Source organism: Scyliorhinus torazame, chromosome 28 (genome assembly GCF_047496885.1).
Source record: "Scyliorhinus torazame isolate Kashiwa2021f chromosome 28, sScyTor2.1, whole genome shotgun sequence".
Classification (NCBI taxonomy): domain Eukaryota; kingdom Metazoa; phylum Chordata; class Chondrichthyes; order Carcharhiniformes; family Scyliorhinidae; genus Scyliorhinus; species Scyliorhinus torazame.
This window is the reverse complement of record NC_092734.1, coordinates 2514214-2533546: the sequence shown is the minus strand read 5'-3', so window position 1 is coordinate 2533546 and position 19333 is coordinate 2514214. Positions and strand designations below refer to the sequence as shown.

The window sequence follows — 19333 nt, the reverse complement described above, 5'->3', positions numbered from 1 at the left end:
ACACCTGCCCCGGAAGAGCTCCCAGTGGTCCAGATAACGGAAACCCTCCCTCCTACACCAGCTGTTTAGCCACGTGTTTAGCTGCTCTATCTTCCTATTTCTAGCCTCACTGGCACGTGGCACAGGGAGTAATCCCGAGATTACAACCCTAGAGGTCCTGTCTTTTAACTTTCTGCCTAGCTCCCTGAACTCCTGCTGCAGGACCTCATGCCCCTTCCTGCCTATGTCGTTAGTACCAATATGTACAACGACCTCTGCCTGTTTGCCCTCCCCCTTCAGGATGCCCTCTACCCGTTCGGAGACATCCTGGACCCTGGCACCAGGGAGGCAACATACCATCCTGGAGTCTCTTTCACGTCCACAGAAGCGCCTATCCGTGCCCCTGACTATAGAGTCCCCTATTACTATTACTCTTCTGCGCTTTGACCCTCCATTCTGAACATCAGAGCCAGCCGTGGTGCCACTGCTCTGGCTACTGCTGTTTTCCCCTGATAGGCTATCCCCCCGACAGTATCCAAAGGGGTATATCTGTTCGAGAGGGGGACAACCACAGGGGACTCCTGCACTGACTGCCTGCCCTTTCTGGTGGTCACCCATTTCTCTGCCTGCACCTTGGGTGTGACCACATTTACATAACTGCGATCTATGACGCTTTCCGCCACCTGCATGCTCCTAAGTGCATCCAATTGCTGCTCCAACCGAACCATGCGGTCTGTGAGGAGCTCCAGTTGTGTGCACTTTCTGCAGATGAAGCCATCCGGGACGCTGGAAGCCTCCCGGACCTGCCACATCTCACAGTCAGAGCACAGCACCCCTCTAACTGACATTGCGTCAATAAATTTAAATTTTTTAATTTTTTTTTTGAATATTTTTTTTTTAAATTTCAAAGTTACTGTTAACTATCTGTTTCCTAGCACTAGATTTCTAATAGAAATGCGAAAGCTAAATATAGTACTCTCCGATCTCTGGCTTAGATATCCCTCTAAATTATAATTAAGTAATTATGTTTAATTAGTTACCAATGCTCAATTTTTTTTAAATTTAGTGTAGAATCCCAACCAGCCACTCAGGCCACAGCTTTTCTGTGATGTCACTCTCCCCGACACACACACAATTTGAAAAAGGTACAACAGTAAAAATGAGTAAAAATCACTTACTTACCTTCTTAGTGTTAATAATAAAATATGGTACTTACCTCACACCAATGGGTTTTATTATTAGGTTAGAGGAGGAGGGCGGGTGGGAGACACTACACGTGTAGTGTCTCGGGTTTCCTCTCCACCAGAATTTATTGGTGAGTGTCTTCCCAGAAGTCCACGGGTCGAACTTCCTGTTCCCGCCTTAAACACTAAAATATTTTTAAAAAACAGAAAAGAGGGACCGAAAACGGGACCAGGTAAGTGTTTTTAAAGGACAGACTTACCTCCCAGCAATCACTTCCGCACTGCCCCCGCTGAAATTGACTCACCAGCTCTTCTCCCGCCGAAATCGACTAACCACCTCCCAGGTCCTTCCCAATCTCTCTTATCGAGCTCAGCGAGTCCTCAACCGACTTTTTGAGGGTCTCCACCTTCTCCCTTGCCTCTCAAAGTACTTGCCGAACTGTGTCTCAAACTCGAATGCCATTACCTTAGTCAGTGTTTCTACTGTGATAGGTGCGGCTCCACCCGATGAAGTCGCCTCCGCCATTTTTCCTCCCAATTCGCTTTGCACCTTCTCCATCTCTGGTAAAGGCTACCACTCATACCGTTCTTTCTAACATTCTTTTTCACGGCTTTCAACATCTCCTCATAAAATAGTTGGATGGGCCGGGTTTGTCAACCAATGTACCCCAGGAACCGGGCTAAAAGGACAAAAAAAACAAGGACTGTGGCAGGAGCCACCTTATGTGCGACCTTCTCTTGACAGGAAGCCTCGAAATTCTGATATTTGAATGTTTTCGCTGAAGATGGAAAATAATTTGAGTATCTGAAGTAGATAGCAGTAAGGTTCTCCATAGATATCATGACTTTGCTAACTTTCCAGATATAGAAATTAGTGCCACAGATGTCTCCAGAATGTAGGGGCCTAAGGTTCACCAATAACAGTAGTGTAATAACCAGAACCTCGTGTCCGGAGGAAGAAAGGCACAATAGATCTAAAAGAGAACCGGTACTTTCTCGGGTTCTGTTTTTGCAGTTAACTGACTTTAACCAATGTGGTAATCAGAACCCCTTTCAAAATCCCAATGGAACAGAGGCCATTTACTCCAGATACATACTCTACTTTCATTGAAGTTCAGTGTTATTTTTAAAAATTTCAATAGCAATCAAACCTAGACCCAACTGTATTGCAGAATCCAGTGTTAACCATAAGCCAAAACTCCATCCAAGCATTTCGGAAACTACAGGTGGATGTTCGGACCGCTGCAACAATCCTGAATTTCTATCTGTGTTTTTCCATTCTGTGACTTTCACCATTGAAGAGAATGGGCAGCAAATGGTGAGTTAGAGGAAATGGGATATGCTATCGGTTCAAAATCAAATAATGGTATATTACTTGTATTGTTGTCCATAATTGCAGCATATACTTGGATAAATGATACTTAATTGGAAGAAATCAATGTAGAAGGTTGTTCTGCATTTGATAAGATTGTTGTTTGTTTATAGTAAGGATCACACTGTAGTGATCTGCACATCTGCATGTATATAAGGGGTTAATGTAAATACACTCCAACTAAGTAATCACTAGAGAGGTATAAAATAGACAGACGGGATCCAGGGATCACAGGAACGGCAGCTAGTGACCAGACACAGACAGACAGCTCAGATGTAACATCTAGTATAAGCTCTGGAGAGTGAACCCTAACCCTAAACTTACTCAATAAAGCATTTACTTCAACTGGAAGACTATAAGCTTCATTCAGACATAAGAAATAATATACACACATTTACCATTTAATCGGGATCAGACTTGGAATTGACTATTTAGCATTGTATGAATGTATTATAGGAAGCAATGTTACATTGTCTTCCCCATTATATGTATATGGGGAAATACATTCCCTTTTAATTTCTCATTGCCTTGGAAAGATTAGTTGTGTTACAGTAATACATCAGCTTACAGATTCTAACCCATTGATTCTTTCGCAGTTAATATGTGACATTTACTGAAGTAGACATGGTGATTAGATGGATAGTAACACAAACTGGACACAACTTTTCTTGTAGGTAAGTAAAAATAAGTGAGGATTTTCAAAGTGTTGAGATGTGAAAGGTAGTTCGAATCGGGTTTTAGTCTCGTATTCAATGCAAAAATCCCGGCGATAACATTGAAAATGTGGATGATGGTCAAAAAAGGTCCCATTTATTTAGCCCTCGGTGTTGGTGGGTGTTATCTTTTAATGGCTGCAGTTCAGGTGATGAGGTTCCCATGATAGTGTCAAGATTCTCAGGATTTTTCAGTGTTGATCAAACCTCATGACATGTGAACTTTGAATTTTGAACATGAGCAAGCAATGTGAAACATGTGTTACAACATTTCCCTCATTCTACCTTGCTTGCTTGAATTGGGAGCTTTGAAATTTTCCAATAACTATGTCAATTCCAGGTGTTGATTTTCTAAATCTCAGCCTAAACTGGGATTACAAGAGCTTTTTAAGGAAATTGCATTATTGTGATACTATATTACAAATGATGCCTGATCGAACAGTCTCGATTCAGGACGCGACAAAGCCATTAAATCTTGCAAGAGGCCTCTTGCGAGATTTACAACACTTGGGATGCCCTGCGAGATCTAACGCGAACTTGCGAGACATCGAGATCTGGATCTCGCCCTCACTGGACGGAATCCAGATTTGCATATTTAAGTGACCAGTTAGCCTCACTTGCATATGTCTGCACAAGATTCTCCCAGGGCCTGGGATCAAACGCCTGGGCCTGGGAGACCATATGGTGGCGCCATTTAGTACTGGTCCACAAAATGTGGACCAGGCCATCAGAGACCACCAGATGGTCGTGCTCTGGGCAATGTGGTACCCTTGCACTCCCGATGGTACCCGTGAACCTTGGTGTTGCCACCCTGGCACTGCCAGGATGGCCGGATTGCACTGCCAGGGGACCCAGGTGCCAAGTTGCCCTTGTCAGGGATTGGGTCTGGGGGTGCACTACCCTTGTGAGGTGGGGTAAGAAGGGGCTCAAAGACCTGCTGGTTGGTAAGTTGGGGCATTGTGGTCCAGAGGCCACGGTGGGGAGGGGTTCCGGAGATCGGTGTAGCATTTAGAACTGAAGCTAAGTGCAGCCTCGACGAGGCATTCCTCGCCTTGGCCACAAAAAACAAGACCCATTTGATTGCAGGGGCGCATCCGGCGCTGCAGGTGCCAAGAAACACCCTGCTAAATGCACCCAAAATGGGATTCTGTTTTTTTTTTCTTGTTCAATCGCCATGGTTATTTAATGGTTTCCACGCTGGGTGACTGAATGTTCTGTCAATATGTTGGTTAAAACAACTTTAAAAATATGAAGGAAGTATTATTAGAGGTGATCACTCAATCAGATTTTACAAGATCAAAGGTGTGCAGGTTATGTGGATTGGCCATGCTAAATTACTCCTTTAGTTAGATGTGGGTACGGGGGTAGGTTGGGGGACTGGGCCTGGGTGGGGTGCTCTTTCAGAGGGTAGGTGCAGATTCGATGGGCCAAATGGCCTCCTGGACTGTAGGGATTCTATGATTCTAAAATCAGGAACTGAAAAATTGAAGCCAGCCATGATTTAAATGATCAATCATTAAAATCCACGGGGTATTCCCTCGTTCCCCATAATAATGGAAACTCTTTCTTTTAATCTTTCCTGTTTATTATTCTCCTTAGCTCACTGCTTTTGGCATCACCCACAAACTATTTGAGACTTTACTGCAGCAAGAAGATGCTAGAGTCTATAATCCTACTCTATTCTGTTTACCCATGTTTCAATTTCACAAATGGCTACTCGTAACAAAGATTTATTTTTTCTATTTATTTCTCTTCTCTCCTTCCTCATTTTTGGCGCCTCCCCGGGGCTGGTTTAGCACACTGGGATAAATCGCTGGCTTTTAAAGCAGACCAAGGCAGGCCAGCAGCACGGTTCAATTCCCGTACCAGCCTCCCCGAACAGGCACCGGAATGTGGCAACTAGGGGCTTTTCACAGTAACTTCATTTGAAGCCTACTTGTGACAAGTGATTTATATTTAGGGGCTGGTTTAGCTCACTGAGCTAAATCGCTGGCTTTGAAAGCAGACCAAGGCAGGCCAGTAGCACAGTTCAATTCCCGTACCAGCCTCCCCGAACAGGCGCCGGAATGTGGCGACTAGGGGCTTTTCACAGTAACTTCATTGAAGCCTACTTGTGACAATAAGCGATTTTCATTTCATTTCATTTTATTTTCCCTTTGACTGCACATTTTCTTTAATTATTGTCTTTACGAACAAGAATAACCTCCTCAAAATCATTCAATGCTTGTCTCTTAGCTCCCAGGGTTGTTCTATAGTCGTCGGACCCTTGGTGCAGCTGATATTGGTGGGGTTGCTGTGAAGTAATGTCGGACAGTTTGTGGCTGGGTCTGGATTCCTGGTCACTGTTGTTTGATTCCTACCACAGAGCAGATAAATAATTCAGTGGCAGAATTCTTTGACATCTTACTGTGAGGGTGAAATTGTCTCTCATTTACTGATAGTCACATTCTTGGTTGTGCACAGTGGGGAAAAAAACTTCTTCGTGAAATGAAATTCATTGTCCTTTGAGTGTTTTTTCTTGTCCGTCTTTTGAGGTTCAGATGACCATGTTCATCACCTGGGATATTTGGTGGGGTTCTGATGGATAATTGAATGTGGCAGGCAGGATTGTCAAATTTTCAGATGACAAACAAATTTGCCATGTAGTTGATCGTGAAGAGGAATGCTGTCGACTCCAGCATTGTATCAGTGGTTTAGTTGAGTGGCAGAGAAGTGGCATCTGGAAAAATGTGGGGTAATGCATTTGGGGAGGACAAACACAGCAAGAGAATACTCAATACTCCATAAATAGAAAGATATTGAGAGGGGTGGAGGAAGTGAGAGACCTTGGAGTACATGTCCGCAGCTCCTTGAAGGTGGCAGGACAGGTGGACAAGGTGGTCACGAAAACATATGGAATGCTTCCCTTTATTGTACGAGGTATTGAATACAAAAGCAGGGATATAATGATGGAATTGTATAAAATGCTGGTTGGTCCACTGCAGGCATTTTGTGTACAGTTCCGGCCACCACATTACAGAAAATACTCTGGGCCCGATCTAATCAAAATAAAACAGAGACCGCGATCTTCCGGACTCGTTACACTCGTGCTCAAGCATAGCGAGGCCGGTGAATAGCAGGAGGCGCCAAAAATGGGAACCAGGCGCCAAACAGTTTGTGATGCAACTGGCCTGCTCCCTTAGGCGAATTCGGAATCTCATCGTACCATGGCGAGACACCGATTATCAGCACATTAGCCCCATTTCCAGACAATTGACGAGAGCTACCATCATCCAACAGCCTCCTGTCATTCACCAGCCTCCCCAGCAAGTACTCCTCACGCTGGCCGATTAGTATACCTTTTTAAAACACGGACCTGACGGAAAGGCTTCTGTGGGGAGCCGAGGAGGTGAGTAGCCATCTCTTCTCACAGGTAAAGAGCCAGGGGGCAGTGGGCTTGCTACCCCTGTGCTCGGTGGGGGATGGGGCACCCTCGGCTTTGGGTAGGGGGACCCTCCGCAGGGGTTGGCCGTCATGCGAGAGTGGGGTGGGAGGCGCTGGGGGCAATTGCTCATGGCACCAGCATGCCAACCTTTGGATCCTGCCCGTCTGTCCCACCGATCACCCATAACTCCCACCGACTGCTGAGTCCTCTGGATGTGCGGCTGAAGGCAATCGCTAATAGGGAATTGGCAGTCGTGGTTAAGTGAGCACTTAACACATGCCAAGTGGGTCCCCGTGGGTAGGCGGGCCATGTAGCATGTGGAAGTCATTTCCGAGCATTCCGATCACACCTTGATGCCTGGACACTGTGGGACTCAACAGCACACACGCATCAGCTAACATCCGAACACCCAGGGGCTGGGACACGGCTCCCGGGACATGACCACAGCCAGAGGGTGGGTGAGTGCCATGGGGATGGGGGGTTGCCTGGAGAGTCAGGCAAAGGGTCTGGGGGTCAGCCTGCATTGCGGAGGAAGGTGACAAAGGCATCATGATGTTTGTGCAAAGAGTTGTTTAATGGGTCACTGTCCGTGTGGAGTTTGCACATTCTCCCTGTGTTTGCGTGGGTTTTGCCCCCACAACACAAAGATGTGCAGGGTAGGTGGATGGAACACGCTAAATGGCCCCTTAATTGGAAAAAATGAATTGGGTACTCTAAATTTCTTTTTTTTAAAGTTGATTAATGTGCTGTACAATACCCCATTTCCAATAGAGCCGCCTGGGCCAACCCCACCCCCTACCCCAGTGCCCTCAGTGATGCCTGGCTCTCCCAGCTCTACCACTACGTCTTGGTGTTTCCCCAGGATGGTGGAGTCAGCCAGCTGCTTACCTCATCCCATGGCCTTCGATGCCCTGGCGAGCGTCCTCTGGGGGCTCTGGGGTCGGAGGGCCCCAGCTCACTTCTTGCCGGCACACGCACAGCCGTGTCGCCCTATCCCGTGTGCCGACCCCGAGACGCAGCCTCATCAGAGGGGTGGAACTCTGGAGTGCTGGTGGCCACCGCCGCCGCCCAATGGGACGGGTTCTGGTTGGTATTCAGCACACCCCTCCTCCCAATTGGTGCCCATAGGGCCCTGGGGCTCACTTGGGATGGAGGGGCAGCTGGTTTGGGCTTTGACTGCCCCTGCATCATCTGACTCTGCCAGCCCTGGTGGTTAATCCACACCATCGTGTTGACGTCCTCGGCGATGCTCCTCAGTGACTGGAACACATCCCCCAGTGACCGGACCATGCTCTGAAGTGCCCAAGCATGCCCACCTACGACTGAGACAAGCTCCGCTGTGCCTCGGTCATTCCCATCTGAGAGCGGGACATAAAGAACAAAGAACAATGCATTCCGTATGCTTTCTTGACTACCTTGTCCACTTGTGTTGCTACTTTCAAAGATCTTTGGACCTACACGCCCAGATCTCTCTGACTTACGCCGGCACCAGCCCCCTGCGAACAAGGTTGAGCATCACTGAAGCAGCACTTGCTCAGCGAGCTGCAGCCAGCTCGCAACAGTGGTGCCCAGGAGACCGGCCCCAAGATTCGGGAACGTAAACCTGGGGAGGTTGTTAGACACTGTGAAGGCCAGGAGGGATGTCCTGTTCCCCCAAGGGTCCAGGAGGGTCAGCCATAGGGCAGCCAGTGCTGCCTGGGACAAAGATGGCGGGGGCTGTGTGCACCGGGAGTGTGATCAGGAGGACTGGCCTCCAGTGCAGAAAAAAGGTCAAGGACCTACACTGTGCAAAGAGACACTAATGTGCCCCCCCCCCCCCCTGCTGAGGTCTACACTGTGCGCAGAGACACCAATGTGCCGCCGCCCCCCCGCTGAGCCACTGAGGCATTTCACCCTCTGATAGGAGCATCCACACCCCCAAACTCTCCATGCGACCCCCAACCATCCCTCCACTGCCCCTCCCCCTTCAGCACTCCCAACCCTTCCTTCACACCCACCATCCCACCACTATGAACCATGCGTGTGGCTAACAATGCCCTCTCTGTCTCCTCAGGAAAAGCTCTCCCTCAATCAGTCTGGCAGTGGTGCTCCAGACAACAGAATCCCCACCACCTTCAATGAGCGTGCCCTGAAGTTGACTGGTGTGGCCAAGGTCAGGGCTGTCACCAACGCGGAGGCTCGCGGACGCTGCAGAGGCGAGGAACCACCAGGCTCCACCCGGAGGACCTATCAAACGTGACTGACCCATCCATCCCACGGACCACATGTCCATTCTCCTGCAGGTCCTCCAGCCGACCCATCCCGGGCAGCCCCCTCTCCAGTATCCCATAAGAACACCTCAGAGGAGAGCTCCAAGGATGTCGCGTCACAGCTGTCATCCCCGCCCTCCCTGCGCAGATACACACACCTCGGTGGGACATGTTAGTGGTCAGGCATCTGGGGCACAATCTGGTGAGCACCACAATGCTGCTGATGTACATCGGGTGGAGGTAGGAACCCCCAGGCGAGACAGCAGTCGGAGGGCTGCCGGATCCCAAGACCCAGCTGGGTCCCAGCCTGATGCTGAACCTATGGAAGAGGCTATCCAAGAGCTGATGGAGACGATGGGGAGAGGCCGGGACATACAGAGGGAGATGTCAGCGTCACTCCAGCAGACCCATAGCTGCTTAGGGTCAGGCTTGCAGGAGCCCCAGAGGCTACAGGCGCTGGATATGTCGCTGGCAATGAGTGGCACCGAAGCCAACACCTCTAGGGTGGTGACTGCAGTGGAGAGCCTGGTGCACAACGTCGGTGACGAATGTGATATAAAATAGTTACTTTAGAGATATTAGTTAATGTAAAGTAGAAATAGGCCACTTTGATTCTGGTTAGTTCATAGACAAAGGATTTCAGACCGCATGGAAAAGCAGGAAGAGGTGTGTCTACGAGAGTGATGCTGAATAATAAGGGCCAGAGGAAGGGATTGGAAGTGAGCCAATCAGAATAGATCAAACAGGTCAGGAGGGATATCGGATGACCTATGGGCGTCGAGTATGTGAAACCTGATACCATTTGAATTGATTTGCAGAGATCCCTTTGTCTCTTTGTTCATTCGCTTTCCTGGATGTAGGAGACTGGATGTGTCCTATGTTTCTGTGAGAGGAATCAAGCTTGCAAGCTAAATAAAATAACTAATGTTGTACCTGCAAATCCATCTCGACCTTTATTGAGGCCAGACTGACGGGTAAAGAAACTTGGGATTCAACATCGGCACCATGAGTGAAGGTGTCCAGGGCGTCGCGCAGTCGGTGACGGCCATGGCTGAGGGCATAGGCAGAATGTCCAACTTGCTGGGGGATGTAACCCAGTACCAAGCTGACCTTGATAAGGTTCTGTGGGACATGTGCCGCTCAGGTGGGAATGGCTGAGTCACTGCAGAGCATGTCTCAGTCACTGAGGGGCATTGCTGAGGGCATCGACATGATGGTGCAGGCCATTGAACCGCCAGGGCTGGCAGAGCCAGATGTTGGAGAGGTAGTCGCTGGACATTTGGCGGCGAATATCAGAAGGCTGTTAAATGTGATAATGGTGCCCTCCGAGGGATGAGAGGTGGAGGTGGTGGTTGCCACGGATGCGGACAGGCCTTCGATTGGGTGGAGCGGGAATACTTATGGGAGGTCCTGGGGCGGTTTGGGCAGGGTTTTGTGGACTGGGTCCGGTTGCTGTACCAGGCACCGGTGGCGAGTGTGAGGAGGAATCGCGTGAGCTCGGACTATTTTAGGCTGGACGAGGCAGGGATGCCCATTCTCCGCACTGCTTTTTGCCGTCGCTATAGAGCCACTGGCGATGGCGCTGAGAGCATCAAAGGACTAGCAGGGGGTAGAACAGATGGAGCACAGGGCCTCTCTGTACGCGGGCGACCTACTTCTGGACATTTCGGACATGCTGGGGGGGATTATGGGCATCCTGGAGGAATTCGGCCGGTTTTTGGGGTAAATTGAACATGGGCAAAAAAGCGAAGTCTTTCCGATCCAAACGTGGGGGCAGGAGAAGAGGCTGGAAGAGTTGCCGTTTAAGGTAGTGGGAGGGAGCTTTCGGTATTTGGGCATACAGGTGGCGCGGGAATAGGAGCAGCTGCACACGCTGAATCTGGCTCGGTTGGTGGAGCAGATGAAGGCGGACTTTAGAAGGTGGGATGTGCTTCCGTTGTCACTGGCGGGGAGGGTCCAGACGGTGAAGAAATGAAATGAAATGAAAATCGCTTATTGTCACAAGTAGGCTTCAATGAAGTTACTGTGAAAAGCCCCTAGTCGCCACATCCGGCGCCTGTTCGGGGAGGCTGGTACGGGAATTGAACCCGCGCTGCTGGCCTGCCTTGGTCTGATTTAAAAGCCAGCGATTTAGCCCAGTGTGCTAAACCAGTCCCTGGTTCTCCCAAGATGACGGTTCTCCCAAGGTTTTTGTTTATATTTCAGAGCCTCTCAATTTTTATCCCCAAGGCTTGCTTCAAGAGGGTGAATGTGGTGGTCTCTGGGTTTGTGTGGGTGGGTGAAGAAGGTGCTGCTGGAGTGGCGTCGAGGGGGTGGGGGAGGGGAGGCGGGACTGCCCCTTCCGAACTTTATTATTGGGCGAACATAGCAATGGTCAGGTAGTGGGGGAGGGGTAGGTGTGGGAGCAGGTGGAGGCGGCCTCGTATAGGGACACTCTGCCATTCTCGCCGGCTTGGTACTCCACAAGCCCGATAGTAGTGGCTGCCCTGAGGGTGTGGGGACAGTGGCGGAAGCACATGGGGATGGAGGGGGGCGTCGTTATGGGCACCAATTTGTGGCAACCACCGGTTTGCTCCAGGGAGGGGCTGGATGGGGGATTTCGGGGGTGGCAGTGGGCGGGGTTCGAGCGGTTCAGGGATTTGTTTATAGATAGGGGCTTTCCGTGTTTTGAGGAATTTTAGATGGAATTCGAACTACCCGGTGGGAATGGGTTCCACTACTTGCAGGTGGGGGACTTTGTGCGGAGGCAGTCAATGCATCCTCGTCGTATGCCAGGCTTCGGCTGATACAATTTAAGATGGTCCACAGGGTGCACATGAATGTGGCCTGGATGAGCAGGTTCTTTGAAGGGGTGGAGGGCAGGTGTGGGCGGTGTGCGGGTGGGCCCGCGAATCATGTCCATATGTTTTTGGCACGTCCGAGGCTTAGAGGATTTGGGCCGGGATTTGCCGATGTCACGTCGAAGGTATTGAAGGTATGGGTGGTTCCGAATCCAGAGGTGACGATTTGTGGTGTGTCGGATGACCCGGGAGCCCAGGGGTGAGGGAGACTGACTTTTTGCCTTTGCCTCCCTGGTAGCCCGGAGACGGATCTGGTTGGCGTGGAGGGACCAAAATCAGGGGTATGGGTCAGTGACATGGACGGGTTTCTCAGGCTTGAGAAGATCAAGTTCGCCCTGAGAGAATCAATGCTAGGGTTCGCCCGGAGGTGGCAGCCGTTTATTGACTTCTTTGGGGAAAATTAAGCTGTCGGCAGTGGGAGTGGAGGGGGGGGGAGTGTAAAAAGAAAAGAGGGAGGCATGGGGGGATTGGATGAGGTGGGAAATGTTTAGTGGGAAATTGGGATTGGGGAATTGTGTATGTGTGGTAATACCAGGTATTGCAGACCCTGAGAGGTGGATGCCCATTGGCTAGACCTAGGAGTCTACCATTGGCCAACGTACGTAGCTCCGCCCTGAGAAGCGGGGTATAAGAACCCATGCCGTCCCAGCAGCCGTCACTTTCTGTATCGAAGCTGCTGGGTACAGTTCTAGCTGATTAAAGCCGATTAGTATGACTCTCCTTGCCTCACGAGTAATTGATTGATTTAATCAGCTATTACTTCTGAAAGGATGGACCTCCGCATCAAGCTGGAGTGCCTTCAGCTCAGTCCCCACGCAGACAACTCCGCTGCTATCTTCAAGCACTGGCTGGCGTGTTTTAAGAGCTTCGTCGACACGGCCGCCGACACCCCCACGGAGAGGCAGAAAATGCACCTTCTACGCTCCCGAGTCAGCCCTGCGATCTACCCTCTGATCGAGGAGGCGGAGAATTATGCTGCAGCTATCACGCTGCTAGAAGGACATTATATCGGTCCTCTGAACCAGGTCTACGCCCGTCACCTGTTGGCAACTAGAAGGCAGAGCCCTGAAGAAACACTGGAGGACTTCTATCGGGCTCTACTAGTGCTGGGCCGGAACTGCGGCTGCCCACCAGTCATGGGGAACGAGCACACGGAACATTTAATTTGGGACGCTTTCGTGGCAGGTATGTCTTCCCCCGACATCAGCAGAAGGCTCCTTGAAATGGACACGCTGGGCCTCACTGAGGCACGGGCCCTGGCAGGGTCTATGGACGTTGTGTACAAAAACGCACTGGCTTTTGCTCCTGGGCGCATGGCGCCCCCCTGGGCTGCGTGGCACCCCGTCGCGGCAGCACCCCAGACTTGCCCGCTAACCCCGCAGGCCTGTTTTCACCGCCGGCCAACGCTGCTTCTTCTGTGGCCAAGCGAATCATCTCCGCGAGCGCTGCCCGGCCCGCACCGCCACCTGCAAAGGGTGCGGCAAGAAGGGCCACTATGTCGCGGTCTGCCAGGCCCGTGCCGTGGCAGCGGTCGCCAGCAATTACCAGCAACCTTTGTTCCAGGTCCCGGCCGTCCCAAGGCCCACCGCCGCCCTCCTACCCCCAGGCAACGTGCGATCCACGGGCTCGGCCATTTTGCCCCCCAGCCACCACGCTGGGTGGGTGGGCGCCGCCATTTTGTCCCTCACCGATGCCATCTTCTGTATCCCCGGACTCCATCTGCGACCCGTGGCTGACGCCATCTTGGATGGGGCCTCAAGCCCCCAGCGCTGCCGACTCTACGCTGCCTGACCAGAACTCCCCCTTGCTGCAGCTGGCCTCCGTTACCCTGAACCGGCCTCGAGCCCCCAGCACTGCCGACTCCACGCTGCCTGACCAGAACTCCCCCTTGCTGCAGCTGGCCTCCGTTACCCTGAACCGGCCTCGAGCCCCCAGCACCGCCGACTCCACGCTGCCTGACCAGAACTCCTCCTTGCTACAGCTGGCCTCCGTTACCCGGGACCGGCTCAGGCCCCCAGCACTGCCGACTCCACGCTGCCTGACCAGACCTTCCCCTTACTGCAGCTGGCCTCCGTGACCCTGGACCAGAGTCGGCCCCGGACGCTAGTGAAAGCCACCACAACGATCGCCATCAACGGCCACGTGACGTGCCTGATCGACTCCGGGAGCACGGAAAGCTTTGTCCACCCCGACACGGTAAGGCGCTGTTCCCTTGTCACCCATCCCGTAAACCAACGGATCTCCCTGGCCTCCGGGTCACACGCAGTGGAGATAAAGGGGTTCTGCCTAGCGAACCTCACTGTCCAAGGTAGGGAATTCCGCAATTACCGCCTGTACGTTCTGCCGCACCTCTGCGCAGCCACCCTTCTTGGGCTGGATTTCCAGTGCCACCTACAAAGCCTGACCTTTAAATTTGGCGGCCCTGTACCCCGCCCTTACTGTCTGCGGCCTCGCGACCCTTAAGGTCGACCCGCCTTCCCTGTTTGCAAACCTCACCCCGGATTGCAAACCCGTCACCACCAGGAGCAGACGGTACAGTGCCCAGGACCGGACCTTCATCAGGTCCGAGGTCCAAAGGTTGCTGAAGGAAGGGGTCATCGAAGCAAGCAACAGCCCCTGGAGGGCTCAAGTAGTGGTGGTAAAGACCGGGGAGAAACATAGGATGGTCATCGACTATAGTCAGACCATCAACCGGTTTACGCAGCTGGACGCGTACCCTCTCCCCCGTATAGCCAACCTGGTAAACAGGATTGCGCAATACAAGGTCTTCTCCACGGTGGATCTCAAGTCTGCCTACCACCAGCTGCCCCTCCGTCATGGGGACCGCCAGTACACTGCCTTCGAAGCAGATGGGCGGCTCTATCACTTTTTAAGGGTTCCCTTCGGTGTCACGAACGGGGTCTCGGTCTTCCGGCGTGAGATGGACCGAATGGTTGACCGGTACGGCTTACGCGCAACGTTCCTGTATCTTGATAACGTCACCATCTGCGGCCATGACCAGCAGGACCACGACACCAACCTCCGAAAATTTCTCCAGACCGCAAATATCCTTAATCTGACCTACAATAAGGAGAAATGCGTGTTTAGCACCGACCGCCTAGCCATTCGAGGCTACGTAGTGCAAAATGGAGTCGTAGGCCCCGACCCTGAATGCATGCGCCCCCGTATGGAGTTCCCCCTACCTCACTGCCCCAAGGCCCTAAAGCGCTGCCTCGGCTTCTTTAGCTATTATGCACAATGGGTCCCTAATTACGCAGACAAGGCTCGACCCCTGATCCAGTCCTTCCCCCTGTCGACGGAGGCCCGCCAGGCCTTCTGCCGCATCAAAGCGGACATCGCAAAAGCCACGATGCCTGCCATCGACGAGTCCCTCCCTTTCCAGGTCGAGAGCGATGCGTCCGACGTAGCTCTGGCGGCCACCCTCAACCAAGTGGGCAGGCCCGTGGCTTTCTCCTCCCGCACTCTCCATGCTTCCGAAATTCGCCACTCCTCGGTCGAAAAGGAGGCCCAGGCCATAGTAGAAGCTGTGCGACACTGGAGGCATTACCTGGCCGGCAGGAGATTCACTCTCCTCACGGGCCAATGGTCGGTGGCCTTCATGTTAGATAATGCACAGCGGGGCAAGATTAAGAACGACAAGATCTTGCGGTGGAGGATAGAACTCTCCATCTACAATTACGAGATCTTGTACCATCCCGGGAAGCTAAACGAGCCTCCTGACGCCCTGTCCCGCGGCACTTGTGCCACCGCACAAGTAGACCGCCTCCGAGCCCTCCACGAGGACCTCTGCCAGCCGGGGGTCACTCGTTTCTTTCATTTCGTTAAGACCCGCAACCTGCCCTACTCCATCAAGGAGGTCAGGACAGTCACCAGGGACTGCCGAATCTGCGCGGAGTGCAAACCGCACTTCTACCGGCCAGAAAGAGCGCATCTGATAAAGGCTTCCCGCCCTTTCGAACGCCTCAGCATGGATTTCAAGGGCCCCCCTCCCCTCCACCGACCGCAACACGTGCTTCCTGAACGTGATTGACGAACACTCCGGGTTCCCATTCGCCATCCCCTGCCCAGACATGACCGCAACCACCGTCATCAAGGCCCTCCAGGGTATTTTTACACTGTTTGGTTTCCCCGCATACATTCACAGTGATAGGGGGTCCTCCTTTATGAGTGACGAACTGCGTCAATTCCTGCTCAGCAAAGGCATCGCCTCCAGCAGGACGACCAGTTACAACCCCCGGGGAAACGGGCAGGTAGAGAGGGAGAACGGAACGGTCAGGAAGACGGTCCTGCTGGCCCTTCGGTCCAGGAATCTCCCAGTCTCCTGCTGGCAAGAAGTTCTCCCAGTGGCCCTTCACTCCATTCGGTCGCTAGGTGTCTGGTTTCGGTACTACCAGAAACCAGACACCTCACGAACGTCTCCTTGTTTGCCCCAGGAAGTCCTCCTCCGGGACCTCGCTCCCAACCTGGCTAGCGACACCCGGACCCATCCTGATGCGAAAACATGTGAGGACGCACAAGTCGGACCCGTTGGTCGAGAGGGTCCACCTGCTGCATGCAAACTCCCAGTACGCCTATGTGGCCTTCCCCGACGGCCGCCAAGACACGGTCTCCCTTTGGGACCTGCCGCCCGCCGGAGCCCCACGCGCACCCGCACCACTGCCCCCACCCCCACCGTCCCCGCAGCACCTGACCGGAGGGTCAGTACTGCCGCCGCCCCTAACCGGCGCTGAACGAGCACCGACGCCCCCTACAGGCACCCCTCCCCCTGCCCACTTTTCGCCCCAACAGCGCCGCTTAGGGGTGACAAAGCTGCCAGGGAGGAAGACACCACGTTCCCGGAGCCACAACCGCCGGGGCCCCCACCAGGATCATCGCCGAAGCCCAGACGCTCCAGAAGGACGACCAGGCCACCCGATCGTCTGATTGCTGCACAATAAAAACTTTCTCCGTTACCCTCGACATCATGGTACCTGCAATACCTGGTCCTACCATGCAAAAGGCAACAGTAACACTGGCCATCACCCCTCTCGGTTCATTTTTAACAGGGGGTGAATGTGGTAATACCAGGTATTGCAGTACCTGAGAGGTGGATGCCCATTGGCTAGACCTAGGAGTCTACCATTGGCCAACGTACGTAGCTCTGCCCTGAGAGGCGTGGTATAAGAACCCATGCCATCCCAGCAGCCTTCACTTTCCGTATCGAAGCTGCTGGGTACAGTTCTAGCTGATTAAAGCCGATTAGTATGACTCTCCTTGTCTCACGAGTAATTGATTGTGCATCAGTATGTGAGCCACATTGGCTGGACTTGGTTGTTGGCTGTGTGTGTGTTGTTCACATTGGGGTTTTTTTCTTGAAAATTGTTAAAATTATAAGTGCCTTAATAAAAACATTTTTTTTTAAAAATGGAGCAAAAGCTTTGTTTGACAAGATAGGTGGAAAACCTGAAGCAAATTCTTAATGCAAACAAATCATGGAAAGCATTGTTTGAAAGAAGATTTTAAAGCATTCCTTTCTGGGAATGGAAACACTTGTGACTGACTATCATCTGGAGTTATTGTGAGAGAAGATCCACAGAAGATCGATTGAATGGCATTGGCCATTTAGTTTCACAGCAGGGTGTTATCTTTGGAATGTATATACATTTCTGAAGCTTGGAGGAATAAAGAAATATTGTATTATAGCAAACTGTTCATGTTTAATAAATGGTTTTTTTCTTGTTTGTAAAACCTAATTAGTCCTGTGACTTTGTTTCTCCATGTTTTCTTTAAAAAAAACGTATGATCTCCTGAGCCAGGGTCCCATTCTGGAACCTTCCCATCCAGTAGTAACAGCAACTGGAATCGTAACGATCCTTGACTAACAAAGCCACCACACCTTTTCCCTTTTGCTTGTCTTCCTAAATATCAAATACCCTTGGATATTCAGTTCCCAGTGTTGGTCACCTGCAACCATGCTTGCATAATCGCAATCATGTTGTACCCCTTTACACTGTTAACTCATCAACCTTATTTCGAATGCTCCCTGCATTCAGATACAGTGCCTTGAGACTTGTCTTTATAATATATTTACACATCGTTTTTGGTATTATGGTCCTGTTTGCCTCTGCCTTTCACTTTTTCTTTCACTTTTCGGTCTAGAATTTCTATCATTGTCTCCCTCTCTTCTGTCTCCTCGCTCTGGTTCCCACCCACCTGCCACTCTCATTTAATCCTGCACCCACAGTACTGGTGAATATTTTATTACGATCTGAGACTAGACCAGGACAGTGGCTCGGATACTGGACCAAACCCCCAATATTTTGTTTTATTTTGTAAGACTGTGCAGAAAGAATACCTCCAGGAGTGATTGCACGAAGAGAAAGGAATTTGCTATTTTAAAACATAACTTCTAATGAACACAATGTCAAACTCTTTAACATCACACCTGAAAATAGCTTACAAATACCCTTAAACAATACTACTCAATACAGTGAATACAATACCCTTAATCGCAACCCTATTCCCAGTTAAACAACAAGAAAGGAAAATAAAAACAGCTCCCAATCCAATCTACATCCCAATGGCACAGAGTAATACTTGCTTTCTAGAACAGAGTTGGGTCCTGTCAGAACCCCTGCAGACTCTGGCCGAATATCTTCAAAACACTGCTCCAACTGATTTGTTTCTGCTTCCCCCTTGTCCTCAGACAAGTCTGCACTACTTTAAATACTATTACTCTTTTTTTAACTATCCTACTATGAGAGCAAACTGCCTTAAATGTGGTCTCCACGTTAGCCAGAGCAGAAGTCAACTCAAAAGCTTTCTCAAAATATCTGAATACCTTAGCTCCACCCAGAAGTGACATAATCTCCCCAAGCTGAAGACAAATTAACTCCCTAGGTTGAAAACATACCAACTCTCCAGGAACTCCTCCCTAGTCAGACAACTGCATTAGCCCCGGCTTTTGCAATGGTCAATTTAACCTTTAGCTCCTAACAGCAAAACAATATTATTTTAAAAACACGACAACTGCAGTGAAACACACTCTAACCCTGGTTGTTAACTCTTAAATTGCCAAACATTTATAATCCAATATATCTAAAATTCTCATTCATCTCAATCCCTGCAAGGACATTGATTCTGGTCCTGTTCAGCTTTACAGGTCCCATCTTCACCAGACTCTGTCCCAATGCCTCAGGAAATCTAAATCCCTCTGTCCTACATGTTCAACTGGCCTCGTCTCCTATTCCAAATCTATCGAACACCTGGAACTGGGAATAATCCTGAGATTACTGAAATTGTGCTTTTTAATTTATTTCCAGCTCCCTACATTCTACTCTTTCAGGACCTTATCCCTCTTTTAACGTATGTCGCAGATACCGATATGGACCGACCTCTGGCTGTTCCCCCTCCCCCTTCAGAATGTCCTGTAGCTGCTCAGTGACATTCTCGACCTTGGTACCAGGGATGTAACATACCATTCCGATGTCACATCTGCGGCCACAAAATTGTCTAATTGTTCACCTTACAATAGTATCCCCTGGTACTATTGCTCCCCTCCCACCCACAATGCAGCAGAGCTACTCATAATGT

The 19333-nt window shown here is 50.9% G+C and overlaps 1 protein-coding gene across 1 annotated transcript in view; it reads left to right on the top strand.

Annotated features, from left to right (window-relative positions):
- Window positions 1–3184: 3184 nt before the first annotated feature.
- Window positions 3185–19333, top strand: part of LOC140403473 (pro-neuregulin-3, membrane-bound isoform-like) — a 439024-nt gene continuing 422875 nt past the window's right edge. Inside the window, exon 1 of the mRNA XM_072491373.1 lies at window positions 3185–3209. The gene's annotated coding sequence lies outside the window, so the exon portion shown is untranslated. The remainder of the gene's footprint in view (window positions 3210–19333) is intronic.